The sequence below is a fragment of the Coregonus lavaretus genome, assembly GCF_964263955.1.
Source record: "Coregonus lavaretus genome assembly, chromosome: 17".
Taxonomy (NCBI): domain Eukaryota; kingdom Metazoa; phylum Chordata; class Actinopteri; order Salmoniformes; family Salmonidae; genus Coregonus; species Coregonus lavaretus.
The window spans coordinates 1,295,095-1,321,085 of record NC_140004.1 but is presented as its reverse complement, the minus strand read 5'-3'; the positions used below and the strand labels follow the sequence as shown (position 1 = coordinate 1,321,085).

Sequence of the window (25,991 nt, the reverse complement as noted above, 5' to 3'; positions counted from 1 at the left end):
TTAGCGATCCGCAGTAGAAGATGTCCTAAATGCCCCCCAAGCCTTCAGATGTGAGCTAAACAGCTAACTTGCACTTGATATGTGTTTTTAGGCTATGGATGAGAAAGTGAACTTGTTCCAAACGTTTAGCTCTGTTGTATGCTGCTTTGCGATCTATTAACAGCAAGGGTCACATTAAATAGGCGCAATATTTTTTTAGTGATGCATTTGGCGGTGTTCAATTCATTCGCACAAAATGTATAAACAAAAGCATTCACTGTGGAAGTTGATACATGTTGGCCCTTCATATATAGGCTATGCGCAGCACTTAGTTCAATTTATCGAATCAGTTATTGTTTTCTTGCTCAAAACGGGAGCAACACCTGTCAAACTCAGACATTTCTCTCAAAACACAAGGATGTCGATTCGCACGGACCTAGTATTATCAGAGGACTTTGGAGTTTGCCAAAAAACAGTACGTTATTCTGGTTAGTCGTCCAGAATTTGTATAGCGCCTCACAATCATCACACGTAACGTAGCCGGCACTGCTATCATCCTCTTTTACCACTTCACCAAATCTTTTCCAAACATTACTTTTCTGGCCCTCCCTTCTATTTATTTTCAACTCTCCTTTCGCAGCTTTTGTCTTATTGAATTCAACTTCGACAATGTCCTTTTTGCCTCCGTGGATTGTTAACTTTTTCTGCCCGTTCCCAAAATTGGCTGTGTAGGCAATTTGGTGCTTGTAGAGTTAAGCCCTAAAGCGTAGGTTAATGCACTAATACAAGATAGCCTAAAATAGTGAAAGAAAAACCTCAATGTAGACTATATAAATTGCACAATAATTATACATTCATGGATTTTTTAAGGTGTTGTTTCTCGTTTTTCAACACGCCCGCCGCCCATTAGCCACATTATTTAATGACCCTAAACTCGTCCGCCCCACAGATATAGCCCCGGGGACTGCAGGTTATGAGTCAACCCATGCATCACAACCGTGAGGAGTTGCTTGATCTGTTTTTTGAAACCAGGTTTGCTGTTCATTTGAGCAATATGAGATGGGAGTTCCATGCAATCATGGCTCTATATAATACTGTAAGCTTTCTTAAATCTGTTTTGGGGACTGTGAAAAGACCCCTGGTGGCATGTCTGGTGGGGTAAGTGTGTGTGTCAGAGCTGTGTGTAAGTTGGCTATGCAAACAATTTGGAATTTTCCACACATTTAATGTTTCTTATAAAAAGAAGTGATGCAGTCAGTCTCTCCTCAACTCTTAGCCAAGAGAGACTGGCATGCATAGTATTTATATTAGCCCTCTGATTACAATGAAGAGCAAGGCCGTTTGGACATACTGCTAAATTCTCTAAAACGACGTAGTAGAGAAATGAAGATACAATTATCTGGGAAAAAGCTCTGGTGGATATTCCTGCAGTCAGCATGCCAATTGCACGCTCCCTCAAAACTTGAAACATCTGTGGCATTGTGTTGTGACAAAACTGCACATTTTAGTGGCCTTTTTCATCCCCAGCACAAGGTGCACCTGTGTAATGATCATGCTGTTTAATCAACTTCTTGATATGCCACACCTGTCAGGTGGATGGATTATCTTGGCAAAGGAGAAATGCTCACTAACAGGGATGTAAACAAATTTGTGCACAACATTTGACAGAAATAAGCTTTTTGTGCGTATGGAAAATGTCTGTGATCTTTTATTTCAGCTCATGAAACATGGGACCAACACTTAACATGTTGCGTTTATATTTTTGTTCAGTGTATATGTTTTGACAATGACAGTTTACGATCTAAGGTAACACCAATAATTTAGTCTCCTCAACTTGTTTATCAGCCACACCATTCATTACCAGATTCAGCTGAGGTATAGAACTTAGGGAATGATTTGTACCAAATACATTGCTCTTAGTTTTAGAGATGTTCAGGACCAGCTTATTACTGGCCACCCCTTTCCAAAACTGACTGCAAGTCCTTGCTAAGAGCTTCCTCTAGACTCAGATTAAAGATATGACAGATCGGAGTGGCCATAGTCAGCAACCATCCGCAGTAGCGTTCCATCTAAGTTGTCAATGCCAGTTTTGTCATTATTGAGTGATAACAATAATTTTCCATCTCTCCCACATTTAACTTTACAAAACTCTAACTTATAATGCCTTTCTTTCATTATTTGTTTTTTATGCATGAATACGATGGCTCACTGTTTCGTTGTTGGCATTTCCTTCCTAAGTTTGCCCACTTTGCCAATAAAGTAATCATGAAAATAATTGGCAACATCAAATGGTTTTGTGATGAATAAGCCATCTGATTCAATGAAAGATGGAGTTGAATTGGTCTTTCTGCCCATAATTTCATTTCTTTATATCATTGATCTTGGCTTCATAATACAGTTTCTTCTTCTTTTTGTTGAGTTTAGTCACATAATTTTCCAATTTGCGGTAAATCAGCCAGTCATATGTGCAGCCTGACTTACTAGCCACTCTTTTTGCCCCATCTCTTTCAACCATACAGTTTTTAAATTCCTCATCAATCCATGGAGCCTTAACAGACCTAACAGTCAGTTTCTTAACAGGTGCATGTTTATCAATAATTGGGAGACACAATTTCATAAATTAATCAAGTGCAGCGTCCGGATGCTCCTTCTTAATCACGTCAGACCAACAAATATCCTTAACATCATCCACATACGTCACAGCAAAATCTGTTGTATGATCTCATACACTATTTTAGGCCCAGCTTTTGGAACTTTGGCTCTCCTAGGTATAGCCACCGTGATCACTGCATCCAATGGGTACAGATATAGTTTTAGAACAAAGTTCTACAGTATTAGTAAAAATGTGATCAATACATGTGGATGATCTTGTTCCTGTAGTGTTTGTAAACACCCTGGTAGGTTGATTAATAACCCGAACCAGATTACAGGCACTGGTTACAGTAAGAAGCTTCCTCTTGAGCGGACAGCTTGATGAAAACCAGTCAATATTCAGGTCCCCAAGAAAGTAGACCTCTCTGTTTACATCAGATACTCTATCAAGCATTTCACACGCATTATTTAGATACTGACTGTTAGTACTTGGTGGCCTGTAGCAACACCCCAAAATAATTAACTTTAGATGAGGCAGGTGAACCTGCAACCACGGCACTTGACATGAGATCTTCTCTAAGCATTACAGGGATATGGCTCTGAATAGATAGATAGATAGATAGATAGATAGATAGATAGATAGATAGATAGATAGATAGATAGATAGCTATACACTGAATTAAAATACAAACGCAACACGTAAAGTGTTGGTCCCATGTTTCATGAGCTGAAATAAAAGATCACAGGAACTTTCCATACAACCCAAAAATGCATTTCTCTTGTGTGCACAAATTTGTTTACATCCCTGTTAGTGAGTATTTCTCCTTTGCCAAGATAATCCATCCACCTGACAGGTGTGGCATATCAAGAAGCTGATTAAACAGCATGATCATTACACAGGTGCAGCCTTTTGCTGCAGACAATAAAAAGCTGCTTTAAAATTTGCTGTTTTGTCACACAACACAATGCCACAGATGTCTCAAGTTTTGACAGAGCGTGCAAATTACATGCTGACTGCAGGAATCTCCACCAGAGCTGTTGCTAGAGAATTTAATGTTAATATCTCTACCATAATGCTCTTGTGGCAGAATGGAAGCAATGTCGTTTTAGAGAATTTGGCAGTAAATCCAACCGGCCTCACTACCATAGACCACGTGTAACCACACCAGCCCTGGACCTCCACATCCAGCTTCTTCACTTGCGGGTTTGTCTGATGGAGGTAGGGGGGGATGCTGAGGAGTATTTCTGTCTGTAATAAAGCCCTTTTGTGTGGAGAAACTCATTCCGATTGGCTGGGCCTTGCTTCCTAGTGGGTGGTCTTCGGCCTATGCGCTCTTAGGCCCACCCATGGCTGCGCCCCCGCCCAGTCGTGAAATCCACAGATTAGGGCCTAATGAATTTATTTCAATCGACTAGTTTCCATCTATGAACTGTAACTCAGTGAAATCTTTGAAATTGTTACATGTTGCGTTTTAGATTTTTGTTCAGTGTTTGTGTATGTAAACTCAGCAAAAAATGAAATGTCTTTCAAAGATAATTCGTAAAAATCCAAATAACTTCACAGATCTTCATTGTAAAGGGTTTAAACAATGTTTCCAATGCTTGTTCAATGAACCATAAACAATTAATGAACATGCACCTGTGGAACGGTCGTTAAGACACTAACAGCTTACAGACGTTAGGCAATTAAGGTCACAGTTATGAAAACTTAGGACACGAAAGAGGCCTTTCTACTGACTCTGAAAAACACAAAAAGAAAGATGCCAGTGTCCCTGCTCATCTGTGTGAACGTGCCTTACACATGCTGCAAGGAGGCATGAGGACTGCAGATGTGGCCATGGCAATAAATTGCAATGTCCGTACTGTGAGCTAGGGACCCTGGGACTAAACACCTCCCTCTGCAACTGGATCCTGGACTTCCTGACGGGCCGCCCCCAGGTGGTAAGGGTAGGTAACAACACATCTGCCACGCTGATCCTCAACACGGGGGCCCCTCAGGGGTGCGTGCTCAGTCCCCTCCTGTACTCCCTGTTCACACATGACTGCATGGCCAGGCACGACTCCAACACCATCATTAAGTTTGCCGAAGACACAACAGTGGTAGGCCTGATCACCAACAACGATGAGACAGCCTATAGGAGGAGGTCAGAGACCTGGCCGTGTGGTGCCATGATAACAACCTCTCCCTCAACGTGATCAAGACAAAGGAGATGATTGTGGACTACAGAAAAAAAAATAGGACTGAGCACGCCCCCATTCTCATCGACGGGGCTGTATTGGGACAGGTTGAGAGCTTCAAGTTCCTTGGTGTCCACATCACCAACAAACTATCATGGTCCCAACACCCCAAGACAGTCATGAAGAGGGCACGACAAAGCCTATTCCCCCTCAGGAGACTGAAAAGATTTGGCATGGGTCCTCAGATCCTAAAAAATGTATACAGCTGCATCCTGACTGGTTGCATCACCGCCTGGTATGGCAACTGCTCGGACTCCGACCGCAAGGCACTACAGAGGGTAGTGCGTATGGCCCAGTATATCACTGGGGCCAAGCTTCCTGCCATCCAGGACCTCTATACCAGGCGGTGTCGGAGGAAGGCCCTAAAAATTGTCAGACTCTAGCCACCCTAGTCATAGAATGTTCTCTCTGCTACCGCACGGTAAGAAGTACCGGAGCGCCAAGTCTAGGTCCAAAGGGCTTCTCAACAGCTTCTACCCCCAAGCCATAAGACTCCTGAACAGCTACTCATGGCTACCCGGACTATTTGCACTGCCACCCCACCCCACCCCATCCCCCTCTTTTAAGCTTCTGCTACTCTGTTTATTATTTATGCATAGTCACTTTAACCCTACCCACATGTACATATTACCTCAATTACCTCGACTAGCCGGTGCCCCCGCACATTGACTCTGTACCGGTACCCCCCTGTATATAGCCTCCCTACTGTTATTTTATTTTACTGCTGCTCTTTAGTTATTTGCTTTTATTTTTTTACTTAACACTTTTTTTATTTTACTTTTTATTTTTTTTTAAACTGCATTGTTGGTCAAGGGCTTTTAAGTAAGCATTTGACTGTGATGTCTACACCTGTTGTATTCGGCGCAGGTGGCAAATCAAATTTGATTTGATTTGAGTCGCCTAAGACAGCGCTACAGAGAGACAGGACGGACAGCTGATCGTCCTCGCAGTGGCAGGCCACGTGTAATAACACCTGCACAGGATCGGTACATCCGAATATCACACCTGCGGGACAGGTACAGGATGGCAACAACAACTGCCCGAGTTACACCTGGAACGCACAATCCCTCCATCAGTGCTCAGACTGTCCGCAATAGGCTGAGAGAGAATGGACTAAGGGCTTGTAGGCCTGTTGTATGGCAGGTCCTCACCAGACATCACCGGCAACAACGTCGCCTATGGGCACAAACCCACCGTCGCTGGACCAGACAGGACTGGCAAAAAGTGCTCTTCACTGACGAGTCACGGTTTTACACTGAGGCCTGTACTCTGGAGCGGGATCGATTTGAAGGTGGAGGGTCCGTCATATGGTCTGGGGCGGTGTGTCACAGCATCATCGGACATTGCAGGAACTTTCTCAACGCTGTGTGACGTTTCTTTTTTCTGTGTGACGTTTCTTTTTGTTGTTTGAGTTTGTGTGTACATATGTGTGTATATATACAGTGAGGGGAAAAAAGTATTTGATCCCCTGCTAATTTTGTACGTTTGCCCACTGACAAAGAAATGATCAGTCTATAATTTTAATGGTAGGTATATTTGAACAGTGACAGACAGAATAACAACTAAAAAATCCAGAAAAACGCATGTCAAAAATGTTATATTGATTTGCATTTTAATGAGGGAAATAAGTATTTGAACACCTCTCAATCAGAAAGATTTCTGGCTCCCAGGTGTCTTTTATACAGGTAACGAGCTGAGATTAGGAGCACACTCTTAAAGGGAGTGCTCCTAAATCTCAGCTTGTTACCTGTATAAAAGACACCTGTCAACAGAAGCAATCAATCAATCAGATTCCATACTCTCCACCATGGCCAAGACCAAAGAGCTCTCCAAGGATGTCAGGGACAAGATTGTAGACCTACACAAGGCTGGAATGGGCTACAAGACCATCGCCAAGCAGCTTGGTGAGAAGGTGACAACAGTTGGTGCGATTATTCGCAAATGGAAGAAACACAAAAGTATTGTCAATCTCCCTCGGCCTGGGGCTCCATGCAAGATCTTACCTCGTGGAGTTGCAATGATCATGAGAATGGTGAGGAATCAGCCCAGAACTACACGGGAGGATCGTGTCAATGATCTCAAGGCAGCTGGGACCGTAGTCACCAAGAAATGAATTGGTAACACACCACCGTGAAGGACTGAAATCCTGCAGCGCCCGCAAGGTCCCCCTACTCAAGAAAGCACATATACAGGCCCGTCTGAAGTTTGCCAATGAACATCTGAATGATTCAGAGGAGAACTGGGTGAAAGTGTGGTGGTCAGATGAGACCAAAATCGAGCTCTTTGGCATCAACTCAACTCGCCGTGTTTGGAGGAGGAGGAATGCTGCCTATGACCCCAAGAACACCATCCCCACCGTCAAACATGGAGGTGGAAACATTATGCTTTGGGGGTGTTTTTCTGCTAAGGGGACAGGACAACTTAACCGCATCAAAGAGACGATGGACGGGGCCATGTACCATCAGATCTTGGGTGAGAATCTCCTTCCCTCAGCCAGGACATTGAAAATGGGTCGTGGATGGGTATTCCAGCATGACAATGACCCTAAACACACAGGTTTGAGTTGCCAAACGTCAGGCTCGAAACCTTAATGACTTGGAGAAGATCTGCAAAGAGGAGTGGGACAAAATCCCTCCTGAGATGTGTGGAAACCTGGTGGCCAACTACAAGAAACGTCTGACCTCTGTGATTGCCAACAAGGGTTTTGCCACCAAGTACTAAGTCATGTTTTGCAGAGGGGTCAAATACTTATTTCCCTCATTAAAATGCAAATCAATTCATAACACTTTTGACATGCGTTTTTCTGTTTGTTTATTTATTTATTCAGTCTCGCACTGTTCAAATAAACCTACCATTAAAATGATAGACTGATCATGTCTTTGTCAGTGGGCAAACGTACAAAATCAGCAGGGGATCAAATACTTTTTTCCCTCACTCTATATGTATATATGTATGTATATGTGTATATATACAGTACCTGTCAAAAGTTGGACACACCTACTCATTCAAGGGTTTTTCTTTATTTTTACTATTTTCTACATTGTAGAATAATAGTGAAGACATCAAAACTATGAAATAACACCTATGGAATCATGTAGCAACCCAAAAAGTGTTAAACAAATCAAAATATATTTTAGATCTTAGATTCTTCAAAGTAGCCACCCTTTGCCTTGATGACATCTTTGAACACTCTTGGCATTCTCTCAACCAGCTTCACCTGGAATGCTTTTCCAACAGTCTTGAAGGATTTCCCACATATGCTGAGCACTTGTTGGTTGCTTTTCCTTCACTCTGCGGTCCAACTCATCCCAAACCTTGTCAATTGTGTTGAGGTCGTGTGATCGTGGAGGCCAGGTCAACTGATGCAGCACTCCATTACACTCCTTTTTGGTCAAAGAGCCCTTACACAGCCTGGAGGTGTGTTTTGGGTCATTGTCCTGTTAAAAAACAAATGATAGTCCTACTAAGCGCATACCAGATGGGATGACGTATCGCTGCAGAATGCTGTGGTAGCCATGCTGGTTAGGTGTGCCTTGAATTCTAAATAATTCACAGACAATGTCACCAGCAAAGCACCGTCACACCTCCTCCTCCGTGCTTCACGGTGGGAACCACACATTCGGAGAGCATCTGTTCACCTACTCTGCGTCTCACAAAGACATGGCGGTTGGAACCCAAAATCTCAAATTTGGACTCATCAGACCAAAGGACAGATTTCCACCGGTCTAATGTCCATTGCTCGTGTTTCTTGGCCCAAGCAAGTCTCTTGTTCTTCATGAATGAAGGCCTGATTCATGTAGTCTCCTCTGATCAGTTGATGTTGAGATGTGTCTGTTACTTGAACTCTGTGAAGCATGTATTTGGGCTGCAATCTGAGGCTGGTAACTCTAATGAACTTATCCTCTGCAGCAGAGGTAACTCTGGGTCTTCCTTTCCTGTGGCGGTCCTCATGAGAGCCAGTTTCATCATAGCGCTTGATGTTTTTTGCGACTGAACTTGAAGAAACTTTCAAAGTTCTTGAAATGTTCAGGATTGACTGACCTTCATGTCTTAAATTAATGATGGGCTGTCGTTTCTCTTTGCTTATTTGAGCTGTTCTTGCCATAATATGGACTTGGTCTTTTACCAAAAAGGGTTCTCTTCTGTATACCCTCCTACCTTGTCACAACACAACTGATTGTCTCAAACGCATTAAGAAGAAAATAAATTCCACAAATTAACTTTTAACAAGGCACATCTGTTAATTGAAATGCATTCCAGGTGACCACATCATGAAGCTGGTTGAGATAATTCCAAGAGTGTGCAAAGCTGTCATCAAGGCAAAGGGTGGCTACTTTGAAGAATCTCAAATATAAAATATATTTTGATTTGTTTAACACTTTTTTGGTTACTACATGATTTCATATGTGTTATTTCATAGTTTTGATGTCTTCACTATTATTCTACAATGTAGAAAATTGTTAAAATAATGTGTGTGTATATATACAGTTGAAGTCGGAAGTTTACATACACTTAGGTTGGAGTCATTAAAACTCATTTTTCAACCACTCCACAAATATCTTGTTAACAAACTATAGTTTTGCCAAGTCGGTTAGGACATCTACTTTGTGCATGACACAAGTAATTTTTCCAACAATTGTTAACAGACAGATTATTTCACGTATAATTCACTGTATCACAATTCCAGTGGGTCAGAAGTTTACATACAGTAAGTTGACTGTGCATTTAAACAGCTTGGAAAGTTGCAGAAAATGATGTCATGGCTTTAGAAGCTTCTGATAGGCTAATTGACATTATTTGAGTCAATTGGAGGTGTACCTGTGGATGTATTTCAAGGCCTACCTGCTCATATCAATCCAATTATTTTTTCTCTCTCATGGTAATTAACATTACTCAATAATATTACCTAACCCAACAATTAACCTACAACCATTTAAAATACAATGTTCTCCAATCATTAGTATCTATATGACTAGAGTCTAAACTATGCTACCAAAAAACATACATAGTAATAAATGGTACACGTCATGACATCATCCCCTCAAATACAATTATTACATGACACTTCCTAAGTTACATGGAAATCAGATCATATGAAAATAGCATAACCCCATGTTAGTAACCATTTAAGTACTTGCCTAGCAACATAGATATGTATCACTCTAAACAGCCATATCAATATCACCCAATACTTCAGATATATATAAAGACTAATATGTTAATACGTTAACCCAATTAATCAATATATTCATGATTTCAGTCACAATCCTCACATTAACTTCCATGTTTCAAAACATTATGATTCAACAATGTCTACTCAAAATAAATCATATAAGTGTATCTTAAGACATTACCATAATGTATCATTGTTTTAACCTGATATCTATGTAAGACAGTTATATACTAACACATACTAATGATTCACTTAAATCACTCAGTCAACTTATAAATTATAACCAACCAAATGACTTAACTCAACCAAATTTAAAATGACAATCCTTATTGATTCACTTGATCCTTATCAATGAAAATGAAAACCCTCAACTTTATCACCCATTACAACTGTCAGAATGTACACATATTAACATACAGTATAAATATCCATAATTCAATTATGACTTTCCTCATCTTGATAATAAAGATCATTATCTCAATGCATTCTTAATACTATTAATTTAGCAGTGTATATACCTACCACCCAAATTAGCAAATGTATATAAACCCAATTTTATTATCAACACAGCTAAGCAACCCCTTTATTTCTCCGGCACTTAAATCTTCTGGCGTCTCTTCATTATGTTCTTCAGACAGCTTCATAGTTCAAAATTACTTCCCCATGACAATGTCACAACTACAACGTCTCATCCGAGTCACCACCTTTTCTACAACCCATTGTCTTGTCCATTTGCCAACCATTTGCCCACAACATTAGAAATGTTGTATCTGAACATATATTTCTCTATTCTCACTCAATGGTGGACTCCTGTCCCACTCTCTTGATATAAAAACATGATAAAATCCTTTGATAGCTTTGATTGTCTGTTGCACACCATTTGCATGTAGAAGTGGTATTTTACAGAAACATCTTCAACGCCTCTGATATTCATCTTCAGCCGGTTCATAGGTTGTAACTTTTATTTAGGTTCACACCATTCTAGGCCAAATTATCCCTGCTATGCATCAAGACACCATCTGTATTTACCTCACTAGAAGACAAACATTTTAATTGATTTAATTTCTAATCCAATAAATCCCTACAATCATTGACTATATAACAAATGATTATGTTTTAACAATTATTCTTACTACCAATTTCTAATATACTACCCAATTTCTATTCACATCGCTCTGTGTAGTGTCCTTCTTGCATCGCACCAACAGGGAAGTCGAGATTCACTGCTGCAACGACACACAGCCATAGACACAAAAACAATGCTCCACAGTGGCAGTTCCATCTTCCTCCTCTGATTTGTATTACCTCCTACAGTGGGACAAATAGATGCAGGTATCTCTCTCTTCTACTGTCCCCTCCATCGAGGTAGCCAGCAACACCTAGTACTAACCACTCCACCTAGATTATGTCCAGCTCTGACTTCTGTAAACCTCTACTGCCACACAGTCTCCCATGCACAGAAAATGCCCAGATTCTCCTGTTAGTTCTTGCCAAGAAACCTTCACCTTTTTGGAAGAAAGTCTTCAGAACATTGTTAGTGGAGACACAATATGCTACTTTACCATGTCTACTTATCAGTCAGGAAAAGCCTTTAGATTAGGAAGTGCACATTCTTGCAGCTTGTTGTAGTCACTAGTTTCAAATGTACCAATAAATCCTCATGCCATCAGTACTACCCCCTTTTGAACACATGACTCACAACTTGATTCATGCTTTCAAAAACAAAACACCAACATTGCCTATTAAACCAAAATAATAAATGAAATTAAAATGACATTTGATAATACCTTAACTTACTTCTATCCCGTAAAGTAATTCAAGAATAGTTCAATTGACTAGCGACAGGTATCCCTCATTCAGGGATAGCTCTCACTCTTTCCTATTCATGGTCGAATCATATATATATATATGTATGTATGTGTGTGTGTGTGATTATTGCCAAATTATAAACTTCTTCATCATTTTCAGTATTATAAATTACCCTCAACTCTATAAAATAAACAATCTTAAAGTCCTCATCTCATGCCTCTAGGATTTCCAGTGTGGGTGATCAATTCACACTAGAAAGTCAGGACAGAGCTCAGAGGTCATTGAAATCAATCAACGAATTGTTCCATTCTATAGTATACTAATCATTACCAACATTCAAAACATTTCATAAATGTTACTTATCCCAAGTGTACATTAAGTCCTCATGACATTTCTTCTCATAAGAAATCATGTGTATACCCAAATCTCACTCAAAAAGAATAAAACACTTCATAAAATCCACTGTGTGTGCTCCTTTAAGACTTACCACCTTTTGACCTGTAAAAAAAAAAAAAAAAATCAAAATAACAACCCTTTATAAACATCATACTAGGTGTGTTGTGTGTTTATTTGAAAACCCCAATTGAAAACAACAAACAAAAATAGCCAGGCCTTACTTAATTCAGTAGCTCCCTTTTATGACCTAATACTGCCTAACTTCACTAAACTGCTCCCCCTAGCCCTGGGCAACATTCCAATGAGATAAGGAAATACCCTTTCTCCTGGAAGAGAAATTATACATTTCATTAACATTCAATTACAATCAGTAATCCAAAGATAGTAAGTACACACAAAACATGATACAGATATACACAGTCCTATCTCATCCATAATCGTTTGTATCAATCTAATTCCTCATAACTACTCCATAAAAAGATTATATAAAATCTCTCAAAAGATGAAAACCACTACAAGTTCTTTGAGTTGATAATGAGTATTTTTAATTGATTACTCTTCAGACTTTATCCTCTGTAATTCTCACACTGATTATTGAACCCCTAAATCTGCTCCATGTGATCCCATATCAAATTATCCATTATCGTTTACTTGATCAACAACATAGGAAATATCTGTTTCCCCTTCTATTGTTCCTGTCACCCCTGTAAATGTCATATTTCATTCATTAGCCAATACATTCACGTACTCCACGTAAGTAAGCCTTGATATTTTATCCCAGGCATCTATTTAAAAATGGTTTGATACGTTGTCTCCTACTTAACCCTTAACATAATTCTATAGGAGACTTCCATCAATCCTGGAAAAAACTCCCACTCAGAAGACACTAGATAATACCACGTTTCATGAAGTTCACTACACCTTCTACTATAAACCTATAACCCCTTCCTAGTAATTTAATCATTGCAACCTGTTGCATTGATGTTTTAAAATAACAACCTATTGTTTAATAATTTCATATCTTACAAAAACATGTTTACTAATCCATCAGTCTAATAGTAACAACTATCTCCCACTGTTCAACATACCATAAACAGATTATCGTTTTTAGAATTTATGATCAGTCTGCATTACTCCTTGTTGTTTAAACAAACTATAGAATTTAATAATTTTAAAAAAATTGTCAAAGAACGTTCCATATTCAACTACCTAGATATGTGCTCCACATTATCCCAATGCGTCCTTCATATGTCAATATAGCCCAACTATCACTACCTTCTTTCACCCTCTTACGAAATCATGTCATTAGTAAATTGTATCCACAAACCACTACTACCTAATAACATATTTTCATAGACCTTACTAGAAAGCATTATTTTAATACCATTCTATTCAAACAATCCAAGTCAACCTTTCACATCTCCCAATAAACCTACTTAACCTTCTTCAAACAATCCAAGTCAACATTTCTCATCACCCAATTAACCTACTTATCCTTCTAACACAATATCTATTATTCTCTACCGCTGAATTTCCATCTAACGGTATTTTAAGATATGACAAGTTATTTTAAATTTATGGTCAAAACTAACAAAACCTCTATTCACAGAGATGCCACTTTAATTTACTATGTTATACTATCCGCTATCTCTTTCCTATAATGTTATCAATTAAACCAGTAATTCACGTCAACATTATCAATGTAAGAGTTTGCTTCCGTCCCTACCTGGGCTTGAACCAGGGACCCTCTACACACATCGACAACATTCACCATCGAAACACTGTTACCTGTTGCTCCACAAAATCTGCGATCCTTGCAAAGCAAGTTAAACAACTACTTCCACGTCGCATAGCAAGTTACGTCACCACTCTAAACGTGACTAGTTCGCACCTCACGTTTCAGCGAGCCCCATTCGCTAACACCCGCGCACAAAAACATGGAAACTCTTCCATTTTTACTAGCAGACCAAATACAACCCATGCTCAAACAGCGTTCAACATTTACCTCTATCGTAAGTTTTAAAAACGAACATAACAACATTAACCATCCTAATTTGCTATAGTAACGTCATGTTTTGTTCAGTTTATCTGTTACGATGGTGTGACAGTAATATTTCTGTAGTAACCTCAACCAAAGGTTGCTATATTCCTCAGTCAATGTTATCTTTCATTACTCTGCTTCCTTCCAATGCTTCATTATCCCTAGTGTTAGTTTAATATTCCTATTATTCTCTGAGTTCCCTTGCTTCACTTCCCATGAATATAAGACATTCGCTTTTCTATGCGTCGTAAACTACATCCTATTTCCCCTGTTATCAACTAAGATCATAGCCACAGCACTTCTGAAACCACCAATCCGCCATTATTAGAATACAGCAGATGTAGGTAACTGTCCTTTCTAAGTAGGCTACAAGTAACACCAAACACTTGCTGTAGTTTACCAGCATAAATTTAATTTATATCCAGAGTATCAATATTCAATTTATTTATAGACATTACACCACCATTCTCAATCGTTTAATTTAGCAAACCCTTAGGCAACGCAAAAAAAATTACTACCACGCAATCGTCTCTCTATTCCTGTTAAATAAGTGAGTCTTTCCATTTGAACCACGCACACTTCAAACCTTACATTCTACATCACCAAACCAAATACTCTGTAGTATCCGTTCAAGCAACTCATACCAGCAGTTGAATTACACTCATAAATACAGATTTTACTCTGTGCCATTGAAATGACAAATAAATCCCACCAATAGCGCAATTACAGTGGTTTGTCATCTTAACCTCTGATACAAAATGAAGTACCTTCACTTCACTACCTTAGCTCTACACTGATAATTAGTTTAATGGAAACCCTAAATTGGCTTTGTACTATATTATAAATTACGTCTATAACCACATTACTTATGGTCAGTTTATTCCTTAAACCTTATCTCTATCACATGATCCCACAACGGTACAATTTATAAAACACTACGTTTGGGTGAGCAAGTTAATACATATATAACGTTAGAAACTTTTAGGTACTCACGTCAAAGAATCCCTTCGTGGTGTTTTTAACCAATTCTCAATAGACACAAATCACTTCTACAAACACTCCCCGTGGACCAAAAAATTGACTGTAATTTCAGGACACTGCCCTGCCAGTCCAGAAAATACAGACATTTCTACTACTCTCTAAAATAACCTCACAATCTCCATACCACTCCTTGATATTCTATTAATTAATGATGTTATATATTGTAACTTCTTATCCAAACTTATATCAAATTATTATACCAATTTTTAGAACTTATTATGCACCCTTCAGATTCAAATATTGTAAATGCGTATATGCCTGTAATAATTTAGTCATTTCCTGTCTCTCACTTCGAGTTAAATGAAGCTCCGCTTTACTTTTAATGGTCTACTAAGCTGGACATTCATTACTGCTATTAGTTCATGCAATATTAGTAATTCAATACTTAAATAAAATCCCTATCCTGATCTGTATTAAAATTTAGTTTGCCTATTTGTCGTTTTTGGTGCTATGATGCAATATGTTATGTTGCTTCTGCTCCATCTCCTGGCCGTTTTTCAGTAATTCACGAAATACTAATTCTCTCTTCACCACAGTACTGAACCTTCTTAATTTGTACACATCAAAAGGGCCTCAAACCCACTCATTTATTTTAACCATTATGACTTGAACATAATGATAAAGGGCTCTAACATTTATCCCGAAGTCTGCTGAGGACTTGAACCTCACAACTTTTCACCTTTTTAGTATCGTCTTTCTACTAAGGACTGTAATCTTCAACCGAAGAATTTTAACCTTCAACCGTAGGCTTCGAACCTACACCAAAATACCTTATAGGGCCTTTATAACCTTATACCAAAGACTTGAACCTCTTCATATCTATATTCTGTCGACACAGGACTCAAACCTATATACCAAAATACCTTATTCTATTTCATAATGTCGTACACTCTATAATCTACACTCTAATCTCGTCATGTTGAGGACTCAAACCTCTGACCCATTCTACAATGTTATACACCTTATAATCTCGTCACCTTGAGGACTCGAACCTCTAACCTAATCTTCTCCTTCTCCTCTGTTGTTTTACTCATTACTCTGACCAAACCCTATTTCGAATCATAGCACCATGTTATTGTCTAATTTGATAATTCTCCTTACATCCCTTCTATACAACTCAACACCACTCATCGTCCCCCTTTAAGAAATATTGAATTTTAAACGTCCGTTATAGCTAAGCCTTACCACAGATAAGCTGAATTTGCCATAATCAAAAATAAATGAAAGTCTGCTTACCTGTTAATTTGGCTGTGAACTGCATCCTGTTCGTTTAGACGGCAGTCTGTTATGATAAGTTTCTCGGGGATCAAGTAATTAAGAATGTAAGAATAGATTTAGACACTTAGCTGGGAAGTTCATATGAGTATTTAATAGTTATTATGGTTCGTTATAACAGAAGGACAGAGCTTTGCCTCTACCATCTCCAAACTCCAGAACAAAGAGCTACTCTCTCTATATATACTCTGTTACAGGTTTCTTCACGAACATCTGTTACCCCTCAGTGGGCATTACCTTCTTTGATGTTATTACCCTTTACCCCAAGTCATATATCCTGTCCATCAATTATTCTAAGATCAACCTCAGTAATCTACTTTGACATAAGGAATGCAGACTCTGTGGCACCAAGTCACTTATCTACTAACTCTACCTTGGTTTCCCACAACACTATAAAAACCTCATATCAGGCACTGAGTTTGAAGGTAGGCCTTGAAATACATCCACAGGTACACCACCAATTGACTCAAATGATGTCAGTTAGCCTATCAGAAGCTTCTAAAGCCATTACATCATTTTCTGGAATTTTCCAAGCTGTTTAAAGGCACAGTCAACTTAGTGTATGTAAACTTCTGACCCACTGGAATTGTGATACAGTGAATTATAAGTGAACTTTATTTATTACTTAGAATTAAATAGAAATTAAACCAAAAATGCCTTACATCTACAGTGACTTTGAATAATATTTTGAAACATGAGTTTGGCCAGTCTATGGCTTCAGGCTCATGCGATGGTGCCTGGAGAGCAGGCCAACAGCGGAGAATACCCTATCAGCGCTTGCAGAGCCACTGGGGATGCTAAACACCCTTCGGGCCACTCTTGCCAGGCTGGGCAGGGATACGTCGTTTTTTTTTTGTTTTTTTTTGTCGGTCGGCCTGAAGGATTGTAGGTAAAATAACCCTATCAAAATGGAAAGCTCCTTGAAAGAGGTAATATGCTAGGCCTATTGGGCCAAAGTCAATAATGGGCCTATTGTATAGATAATAGATCGAAAATGAACTAAACTGATTTTTAGTTCATAAATACGTTGCTACAATGACACACTTAGCTAGCTACCCATCTCATTCCTTTCTGTTGGCATGTGCACATAGTAAGTACACGATCATGCTTTCGGGATACCTGTCTTTTCAGATTCCACAATGATTCTTTAGTTGTGGACACTACATCACCTCACTCCTTCTCTTGCTCTTGGTCCTTCTCATCTTTGTAAGTCACCTTGTTTTTTCACCTGTGTGTTTTATCAGTTTCTTTATGAAAATATTTAGTATAGTAGATGACAGTGGCTAAAGCAAGCGGCTATAGCAGCACGCAAATAGACCACAAATTCATGCCAGGCCAGGCATGACCTGAGCTCATGAAGTGAGCGCTAATCTAGCGAAATTGGAGTGGGCGAGAAGATGCTCTAGCCTTTGGGAAACACGCGCCAAGCTTCAGTCAAATTAGGCACACTGCACTCCTCGCTCCGCTCACATACTCTGGTCTATTACCAGAATGCTAACAAAATTAGCACAAGTAATAGCGAATTTCCATGGAGGCTGCTAGCTAAATATGCTAACGAGCGCAACGAAAATAAACAAATTGCAAGGACAGGCAATCCAGCTTATAAAGTTTTACATATACAGTGAGGAAAAAAAGTGTTTGATCCCCTGCTGATTTTGTACGTTTGCCCACTGACTAAGAAATTATCAGTCTATAATTTTAATGGTAGGTTTATTTGAACAGTGAGAGACAGAATAACAACAAAAAAATCCAGATAAACGCATGCCAAAAATGTTATAAATTGATTTGCATTTTAATGAGGGAAATAAGTATTTGACCCCCTCTCAATCAGAAAGATTTCTGACTCCCAGGTGTCTTTTATACAGGTAACGAGCTGAGATTAGGAGCACACTTTTAAAGGGAGTGCTCCTAATCTCAGTTTGTTACCTGTATAAAAGACACCTGTCCACAGAAGCAATCAATCAATCAGATTCCAAACTCTCCACCATGGCCAAGACCAAAGAGCTCTCCAAGGAAGTCAGGGACAAGATTGTATACCTACACAAGGCTGGAAAGTGCTACAAGACCATCGCCAAGCAGCTTGGTGAGAAGGTGACAACAGTTGGTGTGATTATTCGCAAATGGAAGAAACACAAAAGAACTGTCAATCTCCCTCGGCCTGCGGCTCCATGCAATATCTCACCTCGTGGAGTTGCAATGATCATGAGAACGGTGAGGAATCAGCCCAGAACTACACGGGAGGATCTTGTCAATGATCTCAAGGCAGCTGGGACCATAGTCACCAAGAAAACAATTGGTAACACACTACGCCGTGAAGGACTGAAATCCTGCAGCGCCCGCAAGGTCCCCCTGATCAAGAAAGCACATATACAGGCCCGTCTGAAGTTTGCCAATGAACATCTGAATGATTCAGAGGAGAACTGGGTGAAAATGTTGTGGTCAGGTGAGACCAAAATCGAGCTGTTTGGCATCAACTCAACTCGCCGTGTTTGGAGGAGGAGGAATGCTGCCTATGACCCCAAGAACACCATCCCCACTGTCAAACATGGAGGTAGAAACATTATGCTTTGGGGGTGTTTTTCTGCTAAGGGGACAGGACAACTTCACCACATCAAAGGGATGATGGACGGGGCCATGTACCGTCAAATCTTGGGTGAGAACCTCCTTCCCTCAGCCATGGCATTGAAAATGGGTCGTGGATGGATATTCCAGCATGATAATGACCCAAAACACACGGCCAAGGCAACAAAGGAGTGGCTCAAGAAGAAGCACATTAAGGTCCTGGAGTGGCCTAGCCAGTCTCCAGACCTTAATCCCATAGAAAATCTGTGGAGGGAGCTGAAGGTTCGAGTTGCCAAACGTCAGCCTCGAAACCTTAATGACTTGGAGAAGCTCTGCAAAGAGGAGTGGAACAAAATCCCTCCTGAGATGTGTGCAAAGCTGGTGGCCAACTACAAGAAACGTCTGACCTCTGTGATTGCCAACAAGGGTTTTGCCACCAAGTACTAAGTCATGTTTTGCAGAGGGGTCAAATACTTATTTCCCTCATTAAAATGCAAATCAATTGATAAAAATTTTGACCTGCGTTTTTCTGGATGTTTTTGTTGTTATTCTGTCTCTCACTGTTGAAATAAACCGACCATTAAAATTATAGACTGATCATTTCTTTGTCAGTGGGCAACCGTACAAAATCAGCAGGGGATCAAATACTTTTTTCCCTCACTGTATAGGTAGGAGCTACCTAATGTCATTTTTGGTGAATTTTGACATTTACAAGCAAATGTGAACGAGAGACATAGTGCAGATGAACAAAGTTTTGACACATGCTTGTCTGAAGGAAGAACAATACTGACTCTGGAACAGCATGTCCTGTGCACACTCTGTGTGGAATCTGAAGTCGCTAGGGCAACGGGACTGCCTGCTCTGCTCGGAGAAGAGGGTTGGGCGCAGACGGGCCGAGAACGGAGAGGAGAAAAAACTCAAGGAAATCAAGATTGTGACAGCTGTACGAATGTCTCATCCAAAGGACTTTGACTTCTCAAACACGGCAGAAAGCTAACAATATGATGCCCCATCACCTTATTAATTCAGCAACTTACTTAGATTAACTAGCAAGTTAAATTTAGGGGTCGGGTTAACGCAGTATTTTGCGTTTTTCATGCAGGAAAAAAAGATCAAGCGCATTAGAAATATTGTGTTGCGTTTTGTAAATGCAGATGTAAAATGCTTCTTATTGTAATTTCTGCTCTGCATCAGACTAATTTTATGCTTCAGTTACATCTTCTCCACTCGGATGAGAGTTCACGAACGGGCGTTCTTTCTGCAGATGGCGCTCTGACTGATGTGTAGCTACTTTACTCCTGAACTTTTCTCCGGTTAAATGCAAGATTAACAATACGCAAAACATTAGGAAATGTAGCTGGCTACATTTAGAAATATGGTCATGCAGCATTTTGCTAAAAAATTGTAAGGTCATTTACTTGTGTGGCTGCCAGCCAAATAGCGTTGCACTTCTGTTGTCATCTGATGAAAATGAAGCTATTTTCTGCCGAATGTGTTGTGTTAATGTATTTTCTGTGAAGGAAAACTATAGTTGCACATCCCTGAGCACACTATTGAAGCAAACATTTTTACTTTGGGGACCCCTGTCAATGCACAGCTGGACTCACCTGCTCCCACTTTCTCCCGTTGTGCTATTTACAAACAAACATGTGACTGGCTCAACTGTTCTGGGGAACTACAGTAAGCTTCATAATGTAAAATAATGTGACAGGTGAAATTAAGAACATGATCTGCTTTATCTCCTAACATATTGCAAAAGTTAATTGCAGGTATTTATTTAAGCTGTAAATGTTCAAATGTATTGAAAAACTTCAAAGAAATAGTTTCAAAAGTATTGAAAAACCATCCCATGGCTATTTCCAAATACCCTGCTATATGGTGGATATACGGTATACCGCCCAAGCCTAGTAGGGATGTAACGATTCACTGAGATACACATTGGTCCCCGGTTCAAATGTTTAAGATGCAAGTGCATCAGCCCGTGGGACCCCACTGTGGGACCCCATTGATCATCCTTGAGATGTTTCTACAACTTCATTGGTGTCCACCTGTGGTAAATTCAATTGATTGGACATGATTTGGAAAGGCACACACCTGTCAATATAAGGTCCCACAGTTGACAGTCAAAGGAGGCTAAGCACACTGTCAAGACAACGCTGGCCCAGCCAGAGCCCGGACTTGAACACGATCTAACATCTCTGGAGAGACCTGAAAATAGCTGTGCAGTGAAGCTCCCCATACATCCTGACAGAGCTTGAGAGTATTTGCAGAGAAGAATGGGAGAAACTCCCCAAATACAGATGTGCCAAGCTTGTAGTGTCATACCCAAGAAGACTCGAGGCTGTAATCACTGCCAAAGGTGCTTCAACAAAGTACTGAGTAAAGGGTCTGAATACTTATGTAAATGTGATATTTCAGTTTATATATATATATATGTGTATATATATATGTATATATATATATGTGTGTGTGTGTGTGTGTGTGTATGTGTGTGTATATATATATATATATATATATATATATATATACACACACACACGCATTTGCACAAATTTCTAAAAACCTTTTTTGATTTGTCATTATGGGGTATTGTGTGTAGATTGATTAGGCGGCATGTAGCTTAGTGGTTAAGAGCGTTGTGCCATTAACCGAAAGGTCGCTGGTTCTAATCCCCAAGCCGACTAGGTGAAAAATCTGTCGATGTGCCCTTGAGCAAGGCACTTAACCCTAATTGCTCCTGTAAGTCGCTCTGGATAAGAGCGTCTGCTAAATGACTAAAATGTAAATGTAAAAATGAGGGGTTAAAACAACTAAATCAATTTTTGAATAAGGCTGTAACGTAACAAAATGTGGAAAAAGTGAAGGGGTCTGAATACTTTCCGAATGCGCTGTACATGTACATCATTTACATGAGCAGGCGGGTTTGGGAAGATGAGATGTAGTCATTGTTTGTGTGTCTGTAAGTTATTGTTTGTATGTATAAGTTTGTATATATATATATATATATATATATATATATATATATATATATATATATATATATATATATATATATATATTAGGGCTGTCAAAAATAGCGCGTTAACGACGTTAATTAGTTGTTTGCTGTTAATTACGTCAATTTTTTTAACGCATTTCACGCATGCGCAGTGTGACAAATTATTCAGGTCAGGAAAGTGGTTGGGAGCTAGAGGCGAGATGGAGCAAGGTGAGCAAAGTGGGCCTATTGACGGATTCAAATATAAAAAGAATGATGATGGTACAGTTAACAAGTACAAGGTTATTTGCAAGATTTGTAAGAAGGAGTTTCAATTTCACCGGAGCTGTTCAAGCTTGAAGTACCATGTCAACGCCAAACATGCGTTTGCTGGGCCGTCAGATTCAGCAAGTGGTTTGCGCCAGACCACGCTGAATGTTTGCAGGCAATTAACAAAATCAACCTCAGATAATTTGACCAACACAATAGCAAAATGGATTGCAAAGGATTGTAGACCCATTAGCATTGTAGAAGACTCAGGTTTCCTTGATGTTTTGCAAGTGGCGTCTCAAGACTCATTCTATAAGCCACCGTCAAGAGCCACAGTTATGAAGAAAATCCACGAGCTCTATGAAAACGAAAAAGAAAAAAGGAAAGAGGTCTTGGCTCAAGTAAATCATATCGCCCTGACAGGAGACCATTGGACATCAGTGAGTAACAACAATTACCTCGGAGTAACTGCACATTTAATCAGTGACACGTGGGAACTGAAGTCTTTTGCGCTGACTATATTAAAAACTGAGGAGCGTCATTTTGCGGAGGCTTGTAAAGAACAGTTCCTGTCTGTTGCACGTGAGTGGGACATCGTATGCATTTCAGAAAAAAAATGGTTAGGATTCAGGTGTAATTGCAAATAGTGATTAATCATGATTAATCCACTGAAAATTCTGATTAATTTGATTAAAAATTTTAATCATTTGACAGCCCTAATATATATATATATATATATATATATATATATATATATTAAAAATATATATATATATTAAAAATATATATATATATTAAAAATATATATATATATTAAAAATATATATATATATTTAAAAAAAAATATATATATATATATATATATATATATATATATATATATATATATATATATATATATATATATATATATATATACTGCTCAAAAAAATAAAGGGAACACTTAAACAACACAATGTAACTCCAAGTCAATCACACTTCTGTGAAATCAAACTGTCCACTTAGGAAGCAACACTGATTGACAATAAATGTCACATGCTGTTGTGCAAATGGAATAGACAACAGGTGGAAATTATAGGCAATTAGCAAGACACCCCCAATAAAGGACTGGTTTTGCAGGTGGTGACCACAGACCACTTCTCAGTTCCTATGCTTCCTGGCTGATGTTTTGGTCACTTTTGAATGCTGGCGGTGCTTTCACTCTAGTGGTAGCATGAGACGGAGTCTCGACCCACACAAGTAGCTCAGGTAGTGCAGCTCATCCAGGATGGCACATCAATACGAGCTCTGGCAAGAAGGTTTGCTGTGTCTGTCAGCGTAGTGTCCAGAGCTTGGAGGTGCTACCAGGAGACAGGCCAGTACATCAGGAGACGTGGAGGAGGCCGTAGGAGGGCAACAACCCAGCAGCAGGACTGCTACCTCCGCCTTTGTGCAAGGAGAAGCAGGAGGAGCACTGCCAGAGCCCTGCAAAATGACCTCCAGCAGGCCACAAATGTGCATGTGTCTGCTCAAACGGTCAGAAACAGACTCCATGAGGGTGGTATGAGGGCCCGACGTCCACAGGTGGGGGTTATGCTTACAGCCCAACACCGTGCAGGACGTTTGGCATTTGCCAGAGAACACCAATATTGGCAAATTCGCCACTGGCGCCCTGTGCTCTTCACAGATGAAAGCAGGTTCACACTGAGCACATGTGACAGAGTCTGGAGACGCCGTGGAGAACGTTCTGCTGCCTGCAACATCCTCCAGCATGACCGGTTTGGCGGTGGGTCAGTCATGGTGTGGGGTGGCATTTCTTTGGGGGGCCGCACAGCCCTCCATGTGCTCGCCAGAGGTAGCCTGACTGCCATTAGGTACCGAGATGAGATCCTCAGACCCCTTGTGAGACCATATGCTGGTGCGGTTGGCCCTGGGTTCCTCCTAATGCAAGACAATGCTAGACCTCATGTGGCTGGAGTGTGTCAGCAGTTCCTGCTAGAGGAAGGCATTGATGCTATGGACTGGCCCGCCCGTTCCCCAGACCTGAATCCAATTGAGCACATCTGGGACATCATGTCTCGCTCCATCCACTAACGCCACGTTGTACCACAGACTGTCCAGGAGTTGGCGGATGCTTTAGTCCAGGTCTGGGAGGAGATCCCTCAGGAGACCATCCGCCACCTCATCAGGAGCATGCCCAGGCGTTGTAGGGAGGTCATACAGCCACGTCGAGGCCACACACACTACTGAGCCTCATTTTGACTTGTTTTAAGGACATTACATCAAAGTTGGATCAGCCTGTAGTATGGTTTTCCACTTTAATTTTGAGGGTGACTCCAAATCCAGACCTCCATGGGTTGATAAATTTGATTTCCATTGATAATTTTTGTGTGATTTTGTTGTCAGCACATTCAACTATGTAAAGAAAAAAGTATTTAATAAGATTATTTCATTCATTCAGATCTAGGATGTGTTATTTTAGTGTTCCCTTAATTTTTTTGAGCAGTGTATATATACACACTCACTCACTCACTCACTCACTCACTACCGGTCAAAAGTTTTAGAACGCCTCAATTTTTCCTGTTTTTATTGAAATGTTAACCCATTACTTGTTCCCTGAAAAGGGCCTTTTTTCTCTCTCTCTCTGGTAGTTTACCACTTACCTTTGTACCATTTCAGGCTATTCACTGGACTAGAACTGCTTAAATAAAAATTAAAAAACTGGAAAAATGGGGGTGTTCTAAAACTTTTGACCAGTAGTGTGTATATATATAGCCTAAATCTAGAAAGCAAACTGACTTGAACTGGAACTATTGTCTTGGTCCATTTGAATTTCAAGTGGACTCGTTAACACCACCAAAACAGAAAAACGACACGTTAGAGGGGACAAAGAGAGGCAGCTTATTGCCACATCAGCAAGGTAAACATGTGGGAACTTATTACATGGCGTTGTCTCCCACATTGGGAAAAAGAGTGCCAAGTCTAAGGAAGAACTGGTTCAGGAAAATAAAAAAATAGTTAGAAAAGAGGCTACAGGACGTGAGCAGACAACTGAACCACATTAAGAAACTGCCTGAAAAAGATACCAGCGTTTCAGAGCTCACATGGGAGCCAAAATGGGCTAGATTAGTTTAGCCAGTGAAAACTTAAGGCCTTGACGGCTGTTTTTGTTGTTGCTTTGTGATATAGAAGATGTTTTTTCTAGTTTCAAGGATTAATAACCCTACCCACCACCTAGCGAAGGCATGGAGCTCCTCATGTCAAGAAGTGGCATAGACCTACTCAAGTTGTCACTGTCCAGTAGCTATATGATGGCACATGCTCATAGTGATTGACAGACAATCCATAGAAATAATATAAACATGGAATGGGACATAATGTCTGTGTTTCTTGCATTAGGCTTTATGCACCTCCTCTCAAAGTGTTTGCTATATGTGTGGGTGTCTTTATACTCAATTCTAACCTATTGTTTGAGGCTGGGTGTGATGTTGCTTTGGCCGACTACTAACATTCTCTGAACATTTGTCTTTGAACAATGTTACCATAACTGCATCTCCATTGAAGTAGTATTGCGTGAATGTGTCCTGTTACTAATTATGCCGCTTTGGGCTGTGCATAATATATTGTCCATTGATGCTGTCTGTGAAAAGGATGTTTGT

General features: G+C 39.9%; 1 protein-coding gene across 1 annotated transcript in view; it reads left to right on the top strand.

The window, feature by feature from the left end:
- Window positions 1-25,991, top strand: part of LOC311144952 (bromodomain-containing protein 3-like) — a 36,842-nt gene that overhangs the window by 10,558 nt on the left and 293 nt on the right. The gene's annotated exons all lie outside the window — the stretch shown is intronic.